This window comes from Mustela erminea, chromosome 2 (assembly GCF_009829155.1).
Source record: "Mustela erminea isolate mMusErm1 chromosome 2, mMusErm1.Pri, whole genome shotgun sequence".
Taxonomy (NCBI): domain Eukaryota; kingdom Metazoa; phylum Chordata; class Mammalia; order Carnivora; family Mustelidae; genus Mustela; species Mustela erminea.
In genome coordinates this window covers 136523622-136547331 of record NC_045615.1, presented here as the reverse complement: position 1 = coordinate 136547331, position 23710 = coordinate 136523622, and the positions used below count along the sequence as shown (strand labels likewise).

Genomic DNA, 23710 nt, shown 5'->3' with positions numbered 1-23710 from the left:
TTGCGTTGATTGATTTGTGAATGTTGAACCACCCTTGCATCCCAGGGATAAATCCCACCTGGTCATGATGAATAATCCTCCTAATATACTGTTGGATATTATTAGCTAGATCTTGTTGACAATTTTGGCATCCACATTCATCAGGGATATTGATCTGAGATTCTTCTTTTTGATGGGGTCTTTGCCTGGTTTTGAGATCAGGGTAATGCTGGCCTCATAGAATTAGTCTGGAAGTGAAGCATGTATTTTATATACTAGAATTTTTATGTGTATATTAGAATTGAACAAATGAACTTTATTTAATGTTGCAGAAGGAAGTATAAATAAGGAAAGGGGGAAGGCTAAAATGAGTCTGGTAATGTTGGATGGAATATTAACTCATTGTGGTTTTTCTTTTTCTTTTTCTTTTTAACCAATATATATCATTTTAATAATATCATAGACTACTTTTGAAAGAAAAAGTAATACAAAGTTTGGAACAAAAAGCCATGTAAAAAACTTCAAAAGGTATAGAAATCACTTGACTACATGATTCTGTAAGGTACTTGAGACAATGAAAGATCTGTGGAAAAGGAGTGAAGCAAATCAGGCCAGAGTTGAAGAAACACCCATATGTCTTCCCTGGAACAATCTGAACTATTAACAAAAACTTCCAGTACTCAAAAACTTAACGCCAGCTTTCCTTTCCTTTCCTTTTCCTTCCTTCCTTTCTTCCTTTCTCTTTTTGAAGTTTAGTTGACATACAATATATTGGTTTCAGGTGTATGATAATAGGTTCAACAATTATATACATTACAAAAATTCATTGTTTTAATATATATTCAGATTGGGGGTGTGGGAGGATAGTAAATGTGTAGAAGGGTTTGGGAGATACAGGCTTCCAGTTATGGAATAAGTAAGTCACAGGATAAAAGACACAGCATAGAGAATGCAGTCAACAGTATTATATTAGCATTGTATGGTAACAGATGGTAGCTACACATGTGGTGAGCATCGTGTAAGGTATAGGGTTGTCTAATCACTATGTTGTGTACCTGAAACCAATGTAACATTGTGTGGCAACTATACTAAAAAAAAAAAGTTAAAAAAGGAATACAATCTATTCTTGTTATTCACAGTAGTTTTGATCTATGAAGTCACCATAAACACTGAGCTAGAGTATACCAAACCATTGCGCCTAGATGAAACACAGGATTAGGTTCCTCCAAGCCTCTGTTCACAATAAAAATGCTGGAGAGAATGTGGAGAAAAGGAAACCCATGTGCACTGTTGGTGGGATTGTAATTTGGTGCAGCCACTCTAGAAATAGTATGAAGTTCCTCAAAAAATTAAAAATAGAACTACGGTGTGATTCAGCAATCCCACTTTAAGGTATATATCCTAAGGGAATGAAGTCTTCTCCATAGGGAGAGATATCTTTACTCCCATGTTTGTTGCAGTATTATTTACAAAAACCAAACTGTGGAAAGAACTTTAAGCATCCATTGATAGAAAAATGGATAATGAAAATATGGTATATATTATACATACAAATGGTATACTATATAAAATATTATTTACCCATAAAAAAGAAGGAAATCCTGCCATTTTAACAACATGGGTGGATCTGGAGGGCATTATGCAAAATTGGATAAGTCAGACAGAGAAAGACAAATACTGTATGATCTCACTTATATATGGATTCTTTAAAAAAATGAACTTACAGAAACATAGAGTAGCTTGGTAGGATGCAGGGAGGGGGTGAGTAATGGTGGTCCAGGGATACACACTTCCAGTTACAAGATGAATAAGTTCTAGAGATTTAAAATACAACATGGTGACTATAGTTAATAATAATAATAATAATAATAATAATATCATATGCTTCAAAATTACTGAGTAGATATCAAATATTCTCCCCCCCACACATAAAGTGTTAACTATGTGAAGTTATGGTCATGTTAACTGCCTTTATTTTGGTAATTATTTTATAGTACATATGTATGTCTATGTACCACCTTGTATACCTTTAACTTACACAGTGTTATGTGTCAGTTATATCTCAGTAAAGCTGGAAAAAAAGGATAAAGGATTTCTTATTCTTACTATGTATTCTTATTTGAATACAGTTTGATTTGTATTGAACTGCACTCAGTGCTCTTTGGAGGCCACCTACCATCTTAGATCCTGTTACGGGCCAAAACACATTTCATGGCAACTCTATTGCTCTGTGTACCTGTATTCCCAAGTAACTTGTATACCTTTTTCTTTTTCCTCTGTCACTAATTAATTTTCTTGGAACTTTTTAGTTCAAATTCAAAGAGAAAGAAATAGATTGGCCCTAGTAATTTTTTTCTGATTAGACCTGCCCTCATCTGTAGTCACAACCAACCTAATGGATTCACTGTCCTTTGACTAGATGCCTATCCCAAGTCCAGTGAGTTCTGGTCCTGTGGGGGCATGGGCAAATGGTTTAAAATCTGGCTGCCTAATGATTGTATTCATCAGGGAATATGGCTTCAGCAGCTTGCTCTAGTATTGGCAGGCTATGTATTTGGCCTATATAGAGTAACAGTTTGTTCTCACTCATGTAACACTGGTAAATAACTATACTTCTTTACAATGTTAGTAATTGATTTACATTTTCGCAGTGTTTTACAGACTCAGTTCTGTTCACTTATATAACTTCAGGTGGTATTACACATTAAAATGAAGTAAAGCCTTACCCTTTTGGGAAGTGGAAAATAGATACTAATTTTGAGTAGGTTTTTCATGTGAAATCAATACTATGTGAATACATTGTGCATTTTGTAAAGTATAGGAAATTTATGTTCATTTAGCAGCCTTTCTGGTCTTGAAAATGCTTTCCAAATTGTCTTAAAAAATAATTATCAATGGATATATGCGTTGATGACACCAAGAGTGATAGTAGAATATCAGTATAAATTCTGGAAGGTGCTGTATATCTTATTCAATCCAATACCTTAATTTTAGCAATTTTGAATCAATTTATCCATCTTGCTTAGGATAATTAAGGAAGATATGTGCTCCAGTATTTGTTTTAATGATACTTGTAATAAATTCTTAGAGTTTACCATCCAGGAAAAAAAGTTTGTTTTTGCTTTGATAAAATGAAATACTTCATTTTGTTCAAAATAAGATTACACAAAGCTATATTTCTCTCTTTGTGATAGATGGGAAAGCAAAGGGTTAGATTTAATTTTTAAATATAGTCACATATGAATATTTTAAAGAATATTGTCTCCAATTTATTAAATTATTGAGTGAAAACTATGGTTTAAACATTATGTAGGCCCTTTTTATTTGGCTATAGTTTGTGTATGTTTATCTAGCAGTATATTTACATTTGCTTGTCCAAGTGTATATTTCTATTTTCATGCAGGCCACCTCAGTCATTTTGGAAAGTTGCTAATCAACCAAATGATGCTTATTGAGCACATACCATATGTTGAAAGGTATACTAGTAAAAAACTACTATGGGTCTCTCCTAAGGAAAAGCTTACATTTCAAGTGAGGATAGGAGAAAAAGGAGACTAGGAAAGCTGTTGCTAATAAAATAGGTTGAAAACTCCTTCATGCCATGATCTAGTTTTAGGCTTCCCCTTGCCCCACAGTGCCAGGGACATTACTGAGAATCATGAAGACTGCTAAGTTCACAGCCTGGAACATAGTTATTTAATCTTTCCACCTTGATGACAGAGCAAAACCTGGGGAAAAGCTGATGATGCAAGGGGCAGAGTTTTATTATTAAGTTAGGCAGAGTGTATACAGACAAATATAAATGTATACTGTATATATACAGACATACACAAATATTATATATAGTATACATATACACAGTATATATTTAGGCAGAGTAAATGTAGATAAATACATGCATATACATAAGTAAAGTAAATTGAGGATATAATAAGGACACATTTTGGATAGTTTTCTTATAGAAGAGGAATTTTGAATACTTTTTTATCCAATTTGCCCCCTGTGTACCTAAGTAAGTGCTCAATACATCTTCATTGAGTTAATAAATAGAGAAGAAATTGCTTTCAAAGCATTGTAGGAAAATGGGATGCTCACTATAGATAAATCTAGATAAAAGCTGAATACTAATCACATTAGGGCATAACATAGCCTTTGATTGTGTGACAGTGCTTTATAAATAGTATAAGTTTGCATACAAATTATACAAGTACACAAAGCATCACGGCAGCTTCTTTGAGTTATAGCTAGTTAATTCAGGGCCTTGCACATAATGCATGCTTATTAGATTTGGTTGTATTGATTAAAAAAATAAATTACAAGCCAATCTAAGCATGTCTAATAACAATGGAAAGTTTAAAAATAGGTTATGTGAGCTACTTAGTAATTAAAATGAGCTGACTTTGATGAGTATTAAATGTTAGCCATTTTTGAAGTACCGACTTTCAAAGCCTTACAAATAGTGAAGTAGCACAACTCTGGCACTAATTGGGTCTTCCAGGGAGCCTAATAAAACTGAATTTCATTTATTTAGCAGTGCCTCTTACCCTTTTCTCCTCAGAAAGAGACTGGAATTGAGGTAGCTCTTGGCTTCTTATGTCCCTTTCAGTCATGATTACCTATGAGCCTTCAGCAAGTCAGCAGACTCATCTCTCCCTTTGTTCTATGTCTCAGATTTCTCTGAGGAAGTTGGTGATAAGCCTCTTGGAGAAATGCTTTTCTGTTGGTTTTCCTCTTACCTCACTGGCCTCTTTTATTTGGTCTGTTTTTCCTGGCTCTTTCACATATTTTTTTAAGATTTTATTTGTTTATTTGACAGAGAGAGAGATCACAAGTAGGCAGAGAGAGAGGGGGAAGCAGGCTCCCTGCTGAGCAGAGAGCCCGATGTGGGGCTCCATCCCAGGACCCTGGGATCATGACCTGAGCTGAAGGCAGAGGCTTTAACCCACTGAGCCACTCAGGTGCCCCATGGCTCTTTCATATTTGCCTGGCCTCTAAATGTTGTAGTAACTCAGGGCTTTCCTTACTTTTCTCTTGTTGCATAACGAGTTACTCCAAAATTAGTGGATTAAAACAACACACATTTATTATCTCACAGTTTCTTTGGATGAGAAGTCTGAGCACAGTTGAACTAGTTCTTCTGCAAGACTACAGTCAAGGTGTCAGCTGGCGCTTGAGGTAGCATCTGAATGCTTGACTAGGGAAGGCTTTGTTTCCAAGTTTACTCAGGTGGTTGGCAGAATTTATTTCCTTGAGGCTGTAAGAGTGAGGGCTTCATTTTCTTGTCGGCTGGAGGCTGGAGACCTTACAAAGTGCCACCTAGAGGCTTCCTTCAGTTTTTTTTTTTTTTAATTAAGATTTTATTTATTTATTTGACAGAGAGAGATCACAAGTAGGCAGAGAGGCAGGCAGAGAGAGAGAGAGAGGAGGAAGCAGGCTCCCTGCTGAGCAGAGAGCCCGATGTGGGACTCGATCCCAGGACCCTGAGATCATGACCTGAGCCGAAGGCAGCGGCTTAACCCACTGAGCCACCCAGGCGCCCCCCCCCTTTTTTAATTAATTTATTTTTTTCAACGTAACAGTATTCATTGTTTTTGCACCACACCCAGTGCTCCATGCAATCCGTGCCCTCTCCAATACCCACCACCTGGTTCCCCCAACCTCCCACCCCCCGCCCCTTCAAAACCCTCAGATTATTTTTCAGAGTCCATAGTTTCTAATGGTTCACCTCCCCTTCCAATTTCCCTCAACTCCTTTCTCCTCTCCATCTCCCCTTGTCCTCCATGCTATTTGCTATGCTCCACAAATAAGTGAAACCATATGATAATTGACTCTCTCTGCTTGACTTATTTCGCTCACCATAATCTCTTCCAGTCCTGTCCATGTTGCTACCAAAGTTGGGTATTCATTCTTTCTGAATGGAGGCATAATACTCTATAGTGTATATGGACCACATCTTCCTTATCCATTCTTCCGTTGAAGGGCATCTTGGTTCTTTCCACAGTTTGGAAACCGTGGCCATTGCGGCTATAAATTTGGGTTGCAGATGGCCCTTCTTTTCACTCCATCTGTATCTTTGGGGTAAATACATAGGAGTGTAATTGCAGGGTTATAGGGAAGTTCTATTTTTAATTTCTTGAGGAATCTCCACACTGTTCTCTAAAGAGGCTGCACCAACTTGCATTCCCACCCACAGTGTAAGAGGATTCCCCTTTCTCCACATCCTCTCCAACACATGTGGTTTCCCATATTGCTAATTTAGGCAATTTTAACTGGTGTAAGGTGACGTCTTAATGTGGTTTTAATTTAAATCTCCCTGATGCCGAGTGATTATGAACATTTATTCAGGTGTTTGATAGCCATTTGTATGTCTTTGTTGGAGAAGTGTCTGTTCATATCTTCTGCTCATTTTTTTATATGATTGTCTGTTTTGTGTGTGTTGAGTTTGAGGAGTTCTTTAAAGATCCTGGACAATAATAATGAAAATACAGAAAGGGAAATTAGAGAATCGATTCCATTTACTATAGCACCAAGAACCATAAGATACCTGGGAATAAACCTAACCAAAGAGGTAAAGGATCTGTACTCGAGGAACTACAGAACACTCATCAAAGAAATTGAAGAAGACACAAAAAGATGGAAGACCATTCTATGCTCTTGGATCAGAAGAATAAACATTGTTAAAATGTCTATACGGCCTAGAGCAATCTATACCTTTAATGCCATTCCGATCAAAATTCCACCAGTACTTTTCAAAGAGCTGGAGCAAATAATCCAAAAATTTGTATGGAATCAGAAGAGACCCAGAATCGCTAAGGAAATGTTGAAAAACAAAAATAAAACGGGGGGCTTCACGTTACCTGATTTCAAGCTTTACTACAAAGCTGTGATCACCAAGACAGCATGGTACTGGCATAAAAACAGACACATAGACCAGTGAAACAGGGTAGAGAGCCTGGATATGGACCCTCAACTCTATGGTCAAATAATCTTCAAAAAAGCAGGGAAAAAATATACAGAGGAAAAAAGACAGTCTCTTCAATAAATGGTGCTGGGAAAACTGGACAGCTATATGTAGAAGAATGAAACTCGACCATTCTCTTACACCGTACACAAAGATAAACTCAAAACGGATAAAAGAACTCAATGTGAGACAGGAATCCATCAGAATCCTAGAGGAGAATATAGGCAGTAACCTCTTTGATATCAGCCATAGCAACTTCTTTCAAGATATGTCTCCAAAGGCAAAGGAAACAAAAGCGAAAATGAACTTTTGGGACTTCATCAAGATCAAAGGTTCTGCACAGCAAAGGAAACAGTCCACAAAACAAAGAGGCAATCCACGGAATGGGAGAAGATATTTGCAAATGACAGTACAAACAAAAGGTTGATATCCAGGATCGATAAAGAACTCCTCAAACTCAACACACACAAAACAGACAATTATATAAAAAAATGGACAGAAGATATGAACAGACACTTCCCTCAGTTTTTTGAGGCCACCCTCAATTCTCTGACAAGTAGGTTCCCCAGCACTACTGTTTGTTTCACAAAAGTAAGTCAGCTAGGGGGAATCTCTGCAACTAGATTGGGCTGTGTAATCTTATATACTGTAACAAACTAATCACAGTATCATTCATAACACATCCTGTCACATATATTGAGTTAGAAACAAGTTACAGATCCTGTCCACACTCTCGGGAATGAGAATCATACAAAGGCATGATCACCAGGTGGCACGGGTGATGGATCTACCTGAGTCTACCAACTTCCAGACTAGTCTCTGTCTGTCCTCTCTCTCCTCTGCACTCACTTTCTCTAGTATATCATGGCTCTAGATATAGTCAGTGAGTGGACAGCCCATAGTTTTGTAGTAAAGAGCTTGATTCCTTTCTCTAAACTCTGCACTGATTTGCCTAACTGCTTTATATGGCTCCTCTTGGGTATTAATAACAGACCTAACAAAATTCACATACCCAAAGTCACAATAATTATTTCCCCCAATAACCTGCTTTTCCCCGTTTCCCACTCCCATTAAATGACAGCAGTTGCTCAGCTAAAAAACCTTTCTGTCATCCTTGACTGTTTCTGTTTTCTCGTATCTACCACCCAGTTTTTTTTGTCTGTTTGTTTTTTAAAGATTTTATTTATTTACTTGACAGAGACAGAGAGATCACAAGTAGTCAGAGAGGCAGGCAGAGAGAGAGGAGGAAGCAGGCTCCCCGCTGAGCAGAGAGCCCCATGCGGGGCTCTATCCCAGGATCCTGAGATCATGACCTGAGCCAAAGGCAGAGGCTTAACCCACTGAGCCACCCAGGTTCCCCTCTACCACCTAGTTTATCAAAACTGTTCTACAAATTTGGCATTTTCTGATTAGTATCCTTGTCTTCAGGTGACATTAGGACCTTATCTAAATTATAGGTTACTTGGCTTTCTGGCAACCATTCCAGTCCTAGTGGGGAGTAAACTCTATCTCTGTTTTCCAGTAAGTGGCTCAGGACCTCCATGGACCACATGGAACCCCAAACACCACTGCTTTCTAACTCAGGTGACTTTACCATATGCCAGATTAGTTCAGGTCATTTGTTCCCTCTTACCAAACAAGGCTTCATTTGGCTTGGTGAACCTCTGGTAACTGTTTCACTCTGAAGATCAAGAGGGAGTAATGCAGGTAACAGTAGTTACCTGACTGCTAACATTCTCTTCCTGTAGGGTTTCTCCTCCGTAGCCTGACTTCTTTTCATCCTGTATTCTTTTTTTCTTCATTCCCCTTCATATTGTCAAAAATTGTATTAAAATCTACTTCTATGCAGGTAGGACTTCCCGTCATTCACATATACTTTGATGTAAAGTAATAAATAAATACACCTTTTTTTCCAGGTGTATTTTTACTTTAAAGCCTACTCTTGTTCTAGAATGAAAACTTTGCTCCTGTCAACAGGATTTGAGACATTAGTAACCTCATGAATTTCATTTAGGGTACAAACAGCAGGTCAGTCCATTCTTGTTTCCTTGAACTCACATCCTAGGTAGGAACCTGCTCTCTGTTCATACCCAGTTAATCTTGGTTAGAATTTTTCCTGTTTCATTTTAGGCACAAGTAGATAATACTTGTGGAGGCAGCTGCTAGAAAAAAGGGGGTGATCTCAACTACATGGGTTGGAAAAGCTTATAAACTCCTTCTCTACCACTACAGGAAGACAGGTAGCTATGTCCTTTTTCACAAACTTTATGATTCTTTCCTTTTGACTTTAAGTTATTTCTTAAAGTATACTTGTAATCAGATGTCATTTGTATAAAAATATTTACTATTGACGGGAGTAGTAGTAAATGGTGATTTCTCTGGGTAAAATATAGCCCAAACTGACCTTTTGCCTTTTCTATTTCCTTGAAACCTCACACTGATTTTATAATTATATTTTTAGGAACCTGAATCTTGAATTTTCTGAGGACAGCATCTAGGCTTCAGAGTTCTTACCAGGTAATGAGAAAATACAGAAAAAATCCAAACTGTCCAGATTAGAATTTCAGTGTGTGTGTGTGTGTGTGTGTGTGAATTTAGATGACCCCTTTTTACGGTGTGTATGTGTGTGGGGAGGAGCTGCAGGTTTGATAGAAATTTTACAAAAAATAAAATGGGCAGTAAAACCATTTTTTAAGTTTTATGTACTCTTAAGCACTGTTGACTATTGAGAATCAGCATAACCACCAAAAGAATAAGAGACAGATGCCAGTCTAAACAGACAAATGTTTCCAAAATAAGATGTTTCCTATCAGCAGAAAATGTTTTACTTGATAGACTAACTTGATAGTCTTAACAACGCAAACATTTGGGATGTAAAAGAAAATGTGTGTGTTGCCAGCAAACATTTTCAAAAGATAAGCACTTGTTGCAAGTACTATATGCCTAGAAAAAATCTCATTTTGGCCAACTGAGACCACCATGTGTTTTAAAATATGGCATCTATCATTTCAGTGTTAAGAGCGCCCCCTGGTGTGATTGTGTAATTATATATTTATGAGAAATTAAGACATTGTTTTTAAAAATCAGTTTGCTATTAGTTGGTGATGGGCCTTTTTTGATACTAGGTTGATTTGATCAGTATAGTGTGTAAGTATCCAGAAATATGCATTCAGTGTTTTTCTTGCCCTAATTTATGGTTGTATCTGGAGCCGGTGGTAAGCTTAAAAGTAGAATTTGAAAATACCTAATCCCTCAAATTCTTCAGTTCAAGATAATGCCAAATAATATATCATTTAGTAAGTGTGAAATTCTTACAACATAATCAAGTTCTTTGTTGGTAATAAATTTGTGAAATGGAAAATTGCTATGAACAGTTTCCTTTTGGTAAATGCATAGGTATTTTAATTAATAAACATGAAAATTCAGACATTACATTTTTTATTTTTGAAATCTACATCATGTGAAAAATAATTCAGGTTTTAATATTCCCTTACAAGCAGCTCCCCTATAGCTACAGAACTGCAAATATAAACATCCATGAATTAAAAATAGAGTTCTCATCTTTCCCCTGAAATCAGCCCCATGCCCACAAATTCTTATTCAGAACTGACAACAAAAAACTGTCATTTTTTGTTACATTTAATTTTTAGGTTTTTGGGAATAATTAAACCATTTTGCAAACTGAAAATGTGCATAATATTCTAAATTACATTTCTGTAAATTGGGTAGTTGCAATTATATTTCCTCCTACAGTCTCTTCTCCAGATTATGAATTATCTTGATTGTTTTAACCATTTCTCATAGGTTTTGTGTCCTAAACTTGATCATGTACAGGTCTGTAGTACTGGACTTTTGGAACAGACTGCTTTTGCTTTTATTTTCTTCTGTATTCTCCTTCTTTCACTTAATTCTGAAACCATAAGATCAGCACAATATTTACATTAAGTCCTGGCTTTTTGAAAGGGTATCTTCTAAAATGTAGAATTAAAAAAAATTGGGACAGTCTACTCTACCACAGTAGAGCTGTGTTTGAATCCTGATTCTCATATTTACTAGCATGGTGACCTTGAACAAGTCACTGAGCCTCTCAGAGTCTCAGTCTCTTCTTCTGTAAGAGGGGAGTACAAATCACTACCCCTGAAAGATGTTGTTAATCCCTTTTTTTAATGTTAGTATCTATTTAAGACTAATTTATGCCAGATTTGGGGCTGGGTACCTCATAAGCATTTATTTCTCACAATAATTCTGTGAATTAAGTGTCATTTTATCTATATTATTAATGAGGCTTAGAGAGGCTAACAAACCTGGTAAGTGCAAAAACCAAGATTTTGAGACCTTTTTAACTTAAAGTGACCTACAACCGCTATACTGTGTGTTTGTTTTAATCATACTCATTTCTCCTAATTTGCTGATTTTATTGTCCTTAAGATAAAATAGTCTCTGATGCACAAACATAGTGGAAACAAATCTCTTGAAACACAAGAGATGGATTCTTTAATATGGATGCTCTTCTTGTCTGGGAGCCTGAATTACTTTGGGCACTATTTGTTCTTCTATACATTTTTTTTTTTCTTCGAACCAGGCAGTGCATTAAGAGATTCCTTGTTACTAGCATGGTTGAGCTGGTAACAATAGTGACAAGAACTATTGGGTTAGTGAACCTTAAGGCACCTTTATGCATAATATAAAGGCAGAATAATAGAATGCTAGCTTTAGAAGCTGTTGCATGCTTCCAACACACCACATAGGTTGGTATTCTCTGGACCTGGGACTGTGAACCATAATCTGTTCCTGGGTGCCTTGCTATTCTATTCAAGTAAGGATTGGCCTTGTGAAGCCTGCATCATTTTCCTTATGGTTTAAGAATTTTTATCTGATATATTAGATATCAGAATTTATTTTTAATTGCTACAGAGACAGTATAATAAGTTTCTCATTTTGTTAATAAGTCATTTTGAAGGTTCTTAACTAACTCACTCTGGAAACAGTGTGTTGATCAGGTGTGTTTTTTGCTTAATAATATCTTGTGTTTTATATTATTCCCTAGGTCCTTGAGATTTGCTCTAGGAAGTAGGCTGTTCAACCAGGATTTAAGGGTTCATTGTTAGGTTTCTCTATGACAGAATGACTGTTTTCTTGGTGAGGTTGCCTCATGTTGTGCTTGGGTCACAAGTATAGACATACTATGAACAGGTGTGTATATTTTGTCTTACCTCAAACATATATCTTTAGGAAAATTGACTCAATCATCATTATTGAACCAGTGAAAGAGTGAAGAAATTGAAGTTGTCTTATTGTTCTGCCCTTATTTCTGCCCCACTCTATACTTGTTTCTCCTGCCTGGCCACCCCACCCCCCACATGGACACATGTACACACATCAGGATTTGGTAAATGTATTTTTAACTTTGACTTGTTTAATGTCTATGGAGTCAGGCAGTCTTTCTCTCTCTCTCTCTCTCTCTCTCTCTTTTTTTTTCCCCCAGTTCCTCTGGTACTATTTTGGGATGAGTCTTCATATTTTTCACTTGAATCATTGGAATAGTTCTTCAACTGAATTCCCTCTTCTGAGTGTTGTCTGTTTCCAATAAACCAGGAACCAGGAAAATCTTCCTAAAGCATGAAACTGATACCAGTTTATATTCATTTAGTGTCTCATTGTCTAAAAAGACCCTTTGGTTCTTGCTTACCTTTCTTCTAATTTCTCTCACTACCATTGTCTTTCCCTTTAAATTATGTGCTTTGCACCCCTAAAAAATTTACAAATCCCAGGATATTTTTTACTTTGTTTGCCTTCTGGTGCCTTTATGCACTAATACTCTCTGCCAGTAACATCTTTTTGCACACCATTTGGAGAGCTCCCCTTTCTCCTTCTGTGGCAGTTCTCTGACTCAATTCCCACTCCACAAGCACACACCCCATTTGAGTTAGGTATCTCTTCAGTGAACCACTGCATGACTCACTTCTGTTATTGAAAAGTTCAGTTCAAAGTGGACAGCTTGAAGACAATTACGTTATTTCACTCAATGTACCACAGTGCTAGATGCAGAGAAAGTGCTCAGGAAAACTTTATTTATGAAGCCTTGAAGAGGCTGAATGAAAAATAGAAGGATACTCTATTAGGATTCCCATGAAGCTTAAGCCTCAGTAGTGCTTTAAAACTTATAAATCAAAATGCCAGACCCCTGTCAGCCGTTACTGGGCAGGATGGTAATGCAGCCATCAGTTGACTTCATATGCTTTTATTTACTTTGACTCTCTTATGTTTGCATTTTCATTTATATTGACTATCTTCTATACTCATCATTACCCCTCTGACAGAGATTTCTGTGACTTAATATTTATTCTCCTTTCCTTCTTACTTATGGAGTCCCACAATTATTGCAGGCAAAAAAATTAAAAAAGAAGAGTAAAAAAACACAAGCCCTTCATTTTCTCATTCTTCTTGTTGTTATAAGAGATTAGTCTTGTATAATTTTGTCTAGTGAAATAGAAATCTGATGGCATTTCTGGGAAGGTTTTGCTTTCTTGATACGGATGTTACTTTTTTTTCCTTCTCTCCCTTTCCTTCTTCCTTATTTGTGTGAAGGTGCACATGATAACAGGACGTGGAGCAACTGCCTTATAACCTTGAAAGGCCAGGAGTATTATTGAGATTTTAGACATGACATCCTTGAGCTTACAAATCGATACTAGTAATGTTCTTCCTATAGAATTCTCATTACATGGGAAGAATTCAGCATGTTGTTTCAGCTATTGTTATTTGAATTTTCTGTTGCAGCATCTGACTCACTTCTCTAGCTGGTATTATCAGTATTACAATTAAAATAAATGCATAGAACAGAACTCCAGGGGTGCCTGGGTGGCTCAGTCGGAACAGCAGACGACTCTTGATCTCCCAGTTGTTTAGTTGGAGCCCCATGTTGGGTGTAGAGGTTACCAAAAGTAAAAAAAAAAAAGTAAATATATTAGAAGTTAATAGTTTGTTTCTTCCCTGTCCACTTATATTTTATGTTTATCAGCTCAACGATTGTATTTAGACCATTGTCGCCATGTGCCACCCTAGACAGTAAGATATAAGGACTGGAATACCATTCCTGTGCAAATGACTTACAGTCTTATGGGCGCACAGAAACAAAATTAATTATATCATACAGTATAAGATAGAATATATAATACGGTAAGTACCACAGTAGTATATGTAGAAAATCCTAAGGGTAAGCAGAAGAGAGTATTTGCAGTTAAACAAGCTTTCCTGAAAATATTAAAATTTTTGAGATTGGAGAAGTGAATCTGTCATCTGGGATTTCAGGCACCCTGGGCAGTGCTTTTTCAGTGAGGCAGTACATGTGGTCACTTTCGTACGTCAGCCTTGCTGCCTTGTACTAATAATTAAAATGCGCACAGTCTAAGAGACTAGAGATGGATTCCACACTTTGAACTGCTGACAGGCTATCTTTGGAAAATCAAATTGGTGAAAAGCAATCTGTGGAGAAGGAGAGGCAAGAAATGACACAGGGAGTTGCCAAGGATTCTATTGACACACACACTGAAGCAGTAAGCCAAGAGCTATAACAAAGAAGGCAGTAAACAAGAAACTGAAGCTTGGTGTTTGAAAGGCAAGAGTTAGTTAATGGAGAGAGACATCAAAACATCAGGCAGCCGACAGCCTGAAACAAACTCACAATAAGGGAGGGCTGGGGAACAAGTCTCCTCAAGAGAGCACAAAAATAGGCTGCTGTACTACAGGACTCTGGGCAAAGTCTGTGAGGAAAGCCAGAAGCAGACCATAAGAAGGACACTATTTATAAAATCACAGAGACTCAAAGGAGTAAAAATGAGAAAGTGGTCTTAAAATAAAGCATAAAAATTATAATCAGTTGATATTTTGAAAAAGCACAAAATGCTTAAGAACCTGATTCAAAAAGAAGGTCCAGGAATATTGGCATTGATTTCAGGGTTTGATCTTGAGGTGATTTTTTTTTTTGGTACAAATTGTGAAATGGGGGAAAAAAAAAAAAAAAAGCCCTAGGAAAATCAATGTGGAATAAAATTTCTGGGATTAGGCCAAATGCCATTCAGAATTCTAATGTCCTAAATTAAGTTACAGAAAGAAATTTGAGTATATTACCATTTCTTCTAACTGTGCCACACAGGGTTTTCCCAGAAGATGAATAGCAGGAAAGCTGCCAGTGATCCAGGTTAGAATAATAAGGATTGACCATCTCCACTCAACCACACACTTGAGAGAAGCTATAAATACCAATAAGGCATCAGGACATGTTTGTGCAATCACCTAATAGTCCATACTTTTGCTTTACTCCGTATTAATGGACCATATTATACTTTGATGCATGATCACCAGGGTCTGATAGAGAATTAAATAGTTTTCAATGGCACAAGTCCAGTCTTCCTGAAAAACAAAGAACTAACACATAGATAACGAGTATCTTGGCTTCTGTGACCATACTCCATCTTCACCCCTTCATCTAGTGAGGAATAATGGTAGTTACCTCATATGATGAAATTTGACTGATGGTAGTTTTCTGAAATATGTGTGCACTTTATATATCTTACATCTGAAATATATTAGATCACTTAAAATATTAAAAATGATCTAAATTATTTCCAGTGTAAGGTATAGTAATTTATTCATGACTTTTTTTTTTTTTTTAACTTTGAAAGTGTTTCCAGTGAGACAGTGTGATTGTTTGGCATGATTTCAAATGCCATAAAATAGAAACGTGACCTTAATACCTTTTAACTTTTTTTCATAATTTGACGCTTATCCAGAATATGTAAATTACCTAAGTTTTCCTTGAAACTATTTTGCTTGTAGTTGGCAGGCTGCTTTTTTCATTTGTGAAACAGAGTAATATACTTTCAAAGAATACACTGTTTTCTAGATTTATGTTTTAGGTATCTAGGATTTAGTAAATACTCATGTTTACCTTTTCCATGTCTTCTTTGTTTACAGTGATTTCAGTTTTTCACCCTCGGTCTTTTGGAATGAATAGTTCTGGCCTTTACTATCTTTCTTCATATAAATCTGTTCTATAGTTCATTATTATCATTGTCTTTCTTTAAATCCTGCCCTGCTCTTTGCTGTTTCTGAATTGTGGCAACAGGCAGCATGAGACAGTATATGAGCACATAAAGCAGAATATTAGAAAAAATATCCTCATGGTTACTTAATTGTCATTACTTTTCTAAGGGCCTCATCTCCTCCTGATGATGAATCCTATTCCTAAAATTATGTATTCCTGGTTTTTATAAACAAATGTATGATTATAGTGAGCCATTAATAGTTGATGAATATGACTTGAAGATTGCATTAGATTTCCAAAAGAGATCAGAGGACTGTAATAATCAAAAATCAGTTACGAATTTGCAAAGGAGTTGGATTAAAGAGTTTTTCTTTCTACTTTCCAATATCCTCCTTAGATTATTGTTTTTTTTTCTGCCAGTAGTTTTCATCTATAGAAAACCCAGGTTAATTGTTTTTGTTAGCATATCTATACTCACAAGTTTGGGTTGGATCTCATTTTTATGTTGCACAGGCTCCCCACATTAGTCTAATGCACACCAGTATATGAGGACACTGAAATATTCAAGAAAAGTATACAGAGTGACACTTTCATAATGAGATGATATTTCATAAATATTTTAAGTTTCTGTGTTGACTTCAAATTAAATATAATTACAAAGTATGTGTTAGGGACTGAATGTTTGTGTTCCCCCAAATTCACTTGTTGCAACCCCAACTTCTAATGTGATGAGGTAAAGTTTGAGAGGTAAAGTTTAGATGAGGCCAGGACAGTAGAGCCTTCATAATGGGCTATGAGTATATAGCCTTTTGTTGCTATGTACTTAATAGCATCAGAAGTATAAGAATTATAATTAGTATAAGGAGAGGAAGAGACCAGAGCTCTATCTGAAGACACAAGAGTTAGGACATGTTAAAAGCCAGGAAGAGAGCTCTCAGCAAGAACCAAATTTGCCAGCAGTTTGATCTTGGACTTCCAGTCTCTAAAACCGTGAGAAATAAATTTCTGTTTTTAAAGCTACCATGCTATTTCAGTATAGCGGCCTGAGAAGATTAATACAGTATAAATTGGAAGCCAGGAATAATTTTTAAAATTTCATATCTTTTTCTAACTAATTAAGGTTGGCTGCTAAACTCATAGTTGCCTTCAAGTATCAAAAAAGAATGGTAAGCAAGTGGCCAAATGGGCATTACTGAAAAGGTAATCTCTTAAGAAATAGGATGTTTGGAAAATACTGTGCAGATATTTTCTGTAATTAAATTACAATATAGAAAAACTTTGTTAGACAGAATGCTTAGGGAACAGTATTCTAATGTAATTGGACCTTTGATAAAAGTTGAGCTGAATGTTTTTTGTGATTCTGTTATTGAAAATTTTCTTTAATGTCATTCTTATCTTCTCTCCCCTGATACAGTGATACCCAAATCTTCCATTGTATTTGGAAACTTTTACTCTGAAGTAGATTTCTCATTCTGTAGTATTACAGAGGGATAAAGATGAAGGGGGTTACAAGCATTTGTTTATAATGGAACTTTGTATTACTAGCTTTTCGTGGATGTGATTTGCTATGTTATTAATGGAACACAGAAGATTCTAGATATCTAAAGTACCCAGTTATGATTTTATTGAAAAAAAAGACTGTTTCAAATCTTAGTTTTTTTAAGTATTTTTCAGTAGTTGAATTTATAATGAAGAGATTGACACTTACTTCATAGTAGCCATTAGTCTGGACAAAGAATGTAAAAGAGGATTTAGGAGATTGACAAAGTCTAAAATAAAGTATTTATAAAGTTTTTATAAAGTTTTATCCTGATTCCACACACTACTATTTGAGATTAACTTAGATCTAAACAGAGTTCTATCTTTAGTATATGTTCTCCATTTACCTCTACACAGTACTAAGTACTATTCTGTGTGAGGCATTGAGTTAAATAGTTTACACACACATATACACCCACAATATCATTGCTGTATGTCTTATGTAACTTAATTTCTATAACAGCCTAATAAAATTAATACATTTGTGAAATTAACATGTGCTTGACAGTATATGTGTGTTAGTATTCATAGCAAAAATGAAAAAGAAATCTGTTTTATTATCAAGCGGAACATATTTTCTATCGTTGTTAGTTAAGCCTGTTACATAACTGGAGGAAATAAAAACTTAATTGGACTCTCAGAATTGAAATACTTCAGATACAAACTGTAGGAAGTATTTTAGGATATTTTAGAATCAGGTAGAGAAGTGAGTTCATCATCTAGGCAAATACTAATCAATTATCTTTAAAATGGCTATCAGTAGTTATAAACCACTTTCCATACACTCCTTTTAAAAATTTTTTGTGGTTATAATATATATAGCATAAAATATCCCATCTTTAAGTGTACAATTTGGTGGCATTAATTACATTCTCAGTGTTGTGCAGTCATCATCATTATTTTCCAAACCCTGTCCATCACTCCAAAGAGAAAATTCTGTACTCATTAAGCAATAACTGCCCATTCTCCCTTCCACCAAGACCCTGGTAATCTCTGATCTCTTTGTGTCTCTATTAATTTATCTATTTTAAATATTTCATGCAAGTAGGATCTTGCAATATTTGTTTTTTTGTATCTGGCTTATTTCACTTAGCATACCATTTTTGAGATTCATCCATCTTCTTTTGACTGAGTAATAAATCCTGTTGTGTGTATATGTTGCATTTTGTTTATGCATCCACTGTTGGTGGACACGTAGGTTGTTTCTACCTTATTATTACTATTAAGGTATCTATATATCTTAAACTAAGACCTTTTGATTGAACTAAGTCTCAGAGTATTTTAAAGACCTTTAGATTCTTTTTTCTTTTGGAAACCCAGGCCAGCACTGAAGTCAACATGTTAAAATGAACTTATGTATCAATTAAATATTGTCGTAAATATGATGTTGAGTTAAATGATTACCTAATTGCCATGAAAAATTGTATAGGCATTTATTAATTCATTTTACTTATGTAGTTTTCATGCTTTAGTTTCAATATATTTATATTTTTCAGAACTTATACATTTTCAAAGACTTGAAAAAGTTTTTGTCCTAGGTACAAATGGACTAAGTTAGTAGCTGAATTTTTTTTGAAGAAGCTATAGCCCACACAGTCAGTTTCTTCAGTGAAAGCTGTTTCTTTCACTTCTTCTATATCACTAAGATGACGAGGCATGCTCACTGTTCCGAAATGCAGTTATCAGGCTATTCTTGCACTTCCAATTCTCCAGTGGTCTGCTTTCCTGAGTGTGAGTAAATGTGTGTGTGTGATGTGTTTGTATAATCTCAAAAGAGTTACTGGGTTTTTTCTTATTTTGAAAGCCACCCATTTTCTTTTTATTTTATTATTTTTTTAATTTTGTTTTCAGCATAACAGTATTCATTGTTTTCACACCACACCCAGTGCTCCATGCAATATGTACCCTCCCCAATACCCACCACCTGGATCCCCAAACCTCTCACCCCCCCCCCCCGCCCCTTCAAAACCGTCAGGTTATTTTTCAGTGTCCACAGTCTCTTATGGTTCACCTCCCCTTCCAATTTCCCTCAACTCCCTTCTCCTCTCCATCTCCCCATGTCTTCCATGTTATTTGTTATGCTCCACAAATAAGTGAAACCATATGATAATTGGCTCTCTCTGCTTGACTTACTTCACTCAGTATAATCTCTTCCAGTCCTGTCCATGTTGCTACAAAAGTTGGGTATTCATCCTTTCTGATGGAGGCATCATACTCCGTAGTGTATATGGACCACATCTTCCTTATCCATTCGTCCGTTGAAGGGCATCTTGGGTCTTTCCACAGTTTGGCGACTGTGGCCATTGCTGCTATAAACATTGGGGTACAGATGGCCCTTTTTTCACTACATCTGTATCTTTGGGGTAAATACCCAGTAGTGCAATTGTAGGATCATAGGGAAGCTCTATTTTTAATTTCTTTTTTTTTAAATTTCTTTTTTATTTTTTAATTTTTTATTTTTTATAAACATATATTTTTATCCCCAGGGGTACAGGTCTGTGAATCACCAGGTTTACACACTTCACAGCACTCACCAAAGCACATACCCTCCCTAATGTCCATAATCCCACCCCCTTCTCCCAACCCCCCTCCCCCCAGCAACCCTCAGTTTGTTTTGTGAGATTAAGAGTCACTTATGGTTTGTCTCCCTCCCAATTCCATCTTGTTTCATTGATTCTTCTTCTACCCACTTAAGCCCCCATGTTGCATCACCACTTCCTCATATCAGGGAGATCATATGATAGTTGTCTTTCTCTGCTTGACTTATTTCGCTAAGCATGATACGCTCTAGTTCCATCCATGTTGTCGCAAATGGCAAGATTTCATTTCTTTTGATGGCTGCATAGTATTCCATTGTGTATATATACCACATCTTCTTGATCCATTCATCTGTTGATGGACATCTAGGTTCTTTCCATAGTTTGGCTATTGTGGACATTGCTGCTATAAACATTCGGGTGCACGTGCCCCTTTGGACCACTACGTTTGTATCTTTAGGGTAAATACCCAGTAGTGCAATTGCTGGGTCATAGGGCAGTTCTATTTTCAACACTTTGAGGAACCTCCATGCTGTTTTCCAGAGTGGCTGCATCAGCTTGCATTCCCACCAACAGTGTGGGAGGGTTCCCCTTTCTCCACATCCTCTCCAACACATGTTGTTTCCTGTCTTGCTAATTTTGGCCATTCTAACTGGTGTAAGGTGGTATCTCAATGTGGTTTTAATTTGAATCTCCCTGATGGCTAGTGATGATGAACATTTTTTCATGTGTCTGATAGCCATTTATATGTCTTCATTGGAGAAATGTCTGTTCATATCTTCTGCCCATTTTTTGATATGATTATCTGTTTTTTGTGTGTTGAGTTTGAGTTCTTTATAGATGCTGGATATCAACCTTTTGTCTGTACTGTCATTTGCAAATATCTTCTCCCATTCCATGGGTTGCCTCTTTGTTTTGTTGACCATTTCCTTTGCTGTGCAGAAACTTTTCATCTTGATGAAGTCCCAAAAGTTCATTTTTGCTTTTGTTTCCTTTGCCTTTGGAGACATATCTTGAAAGAAGTTGCTATGGCTGATATCAAAGAGGTTACTACCTATATTCTCCTCTAGGATTCTGATGGATTCCTGTCGCACGTTAAGTTCTTTTATCCATTTTGAGTTTATCTTTGTGTATGGTGTAAGAGAATGGTCGAGTTTCATTCTTCTACATATAGCTGTCCAGTTTTCCCAGCACCATTTATTGAAGAGACTGTCTTTTTTCCACTGTATATTTTTTCCTGCTTTTTTGAAGATTATTTGACCATAGTGTTGAGGGTCCATATCCGGGCTCTCTACTCTGTTTCACTGGTCTATGTGTCTGTTTTTATGCCAGTACCATGCTGTCTTGGTGATCACAGCTTTGTAGTAAAGCTTGAAATCAGGTAACGTGATGCCCCCCGTTTTACTTTTGTTTTTCAACATTTCCTTAGTGATTTGGGTCTCTTCTGATTCCATACAAATTTTTGGATTATTTGCTCCAGCTCTTTGAAAAATACTGGTGGAATTTTGATCAGATGGCATTAAAGGTATAGATTGCTCTAGGCCGTATAGACATTTTAACAATGTTTATTCTTCTGATCCAAGAGCATAGAATGGTCTTCCATCTTTTTGTGTCTTCTTCAATTTCTTTGATGAGTGTTCTGTAGTTCCTCGAGTACAGATCCTTTACCTCTTTGGTTAGGTTTATTCCCAGGTATCTTATGGTTCTTGGTGCTATAGTAAATGGAATCGATTCTCTAATTTCCCTTTCTGTATTTTCATTGTTAGTGTATAAGAAAGCCACTGATTTCTGTACATTGATCTGGTATCCTGCCACGTTACTGAATTGCTCTTTGAGTTCTAGTAGTTTGGGGGTGGAGTCTTTTGGGTTTTCCATATAAAGAATCATGTCATCTGTGAGGAGAGAGAGTTTGACTTCTTCATTGCCAATTTGGATACCTTTCTCTTTGTTGTTTGATTGCTGTTGCTAGGACTTCTAATACTATGTTGAACAAGAGTGGTGAGGGTGGGCATCCTTGTCGTGTTCTTGATCTCAACAGGAAGGCTGCGAGCTTTTTCCTGTTGAGGAGGATATTTGCTGTGGGTCTTTCATAGATAGATTTTATGAAGCTCAGGAATGTTCCCTCTATCCCTATACTTCGAAGTGTTTTAATCAGGACGGATGCTGGATTTTGTCAAATGCTTTTTCTGCATCAATTGAGAGGACTATGCGGTTCTTCTCTCCTCTTATTGATTTGTTCTATCACATTGATTGATTTGCGAATATTGAACCATCCTTGTAACCCAGGAATGAATCCCACGTGGTCATGGTGGATAATCTTTTTAATGTGCTGTTGGATCCTGTTTGCTAGGATCTTGTTGAGAATCTTAGCATCCATACTCATCAGTTATATTGGTCTGAAATTCTCCTTTTTGGTGTGGTCTTTGCCTGGTTTGGGAATCAGGGTAATGCTGGCTTCATAAAAAGAGTCTGGAAGTTTTCCTTCTGCTTCAATTTTTTGAAACAGCTTCAGGAGAATAGGCGTTATTTCTTCTTTGAAAGTTTGGTAGAATTACCCAAGGAATTTGTCCGGTCCTGGGCTTTTGATTTTGGGGAGGTTTTTGATCCCTGCTTCAATCTTGTTACTAAATATCAGTCTATTCAGGTTGTCAATTTCTTCGTGGTTCAATTTTGGGAGTTTTCCAGGAATGCATCCATTTCATCTAGGTTGCTTAGCTTATTGGCATATAACTGTTGATAATAACTTCTGATGATTGTTTCTACTTCCTTGGTTTTAGTTGTGATCTCTCCCTTTTCATTCATAATTTTATTTATTGGAGGAAAGCCACCCATTTTCATCATAGGATGTTTACAAACTAGAGGAACATTTAGTTTGTTAACCTTGCAATTTTAAACAGCTTTTCAGTGAATAACCTTGTGCATACAGTTGTGTCTGTGCAAGTGTACCTGAAGGTAATATGTACATCTATAATTTTCTTAGATGTTGCACATTGCCACCAGCAGTATGTGAGAATATCCATATCTTTATACCATCCTCATTAACACAGAGTTATTAAATTTTGAGTCTTTACCAATTAGAAAAAAGAATGATGTTTTCAATACACTTATGGCTTTTATTTGTCTTATTATAATAGAGAATTTTCATTTTTAAGAACCACTCATTTCTGTTTTTATAAATTATCAGTTTATGTATTGCCCATTTTTCTTTTGAAGGGTTTTTTTCGGTGGATTTGGAAACTGGTGTATTGCTTGTGGTGTTAGTTGCCATTATTTTTCTCAATTTACTTGTCTTTTCATATTATTCCTCTAGGATTTTCTCATTCATGAATTTCTAATAAAGTTTTTTGTTTTTGTTTTTGGGGGGTCTGGTTTTGGTGAATAGAATGACTTCTGGGTGAAATGATTAAACAATATTTCTGTAGTTTCTTTTAGTAATTTGATGCACATTCAGTTTACATACTGAAATCTTTGATTTATTGAGAATTTGTCCTGTTGGATTGATGGGGCAAAGTCATAATCAAGGTGAAGAAGAAAAGAGCTGAGAGAATAATGAAAGTGCTTGTGAAAGAAAGATGGATCCAAGCAATCAAATTGGCAACTTAGTTATCCTAACATTTTTTATTGAAAAATCCATTTTTTTTTAACATG

At 36.2% G+C, this 23710-nt stretch overlaps 1 protein-coding gene across 2 annotated transcripts in view; it reads left to right on the top strand.

Annotated features, from left to right (window-relative positions):
- The window catches only part of LOC116585046 (cytochrome c oxidase subunit 7B2, mitochondrial), a 156655-nt gene that overhangs the window by 54152 nt on the left and 78793 nt on the right, over nucleotides 1-23710 (top strand). For both annotated transcript variants that reach the window (XM_032334215.1, XM_032334216.1), the window contains exon 2: nucleotides 9402-9457. The gene's annotated coding sequence lies outside the window, so the exon portion shown is untranslated. The remainder of the gene's footprint in view (nucleotides 1-9401; nucleotides 9458-23710) is intronic.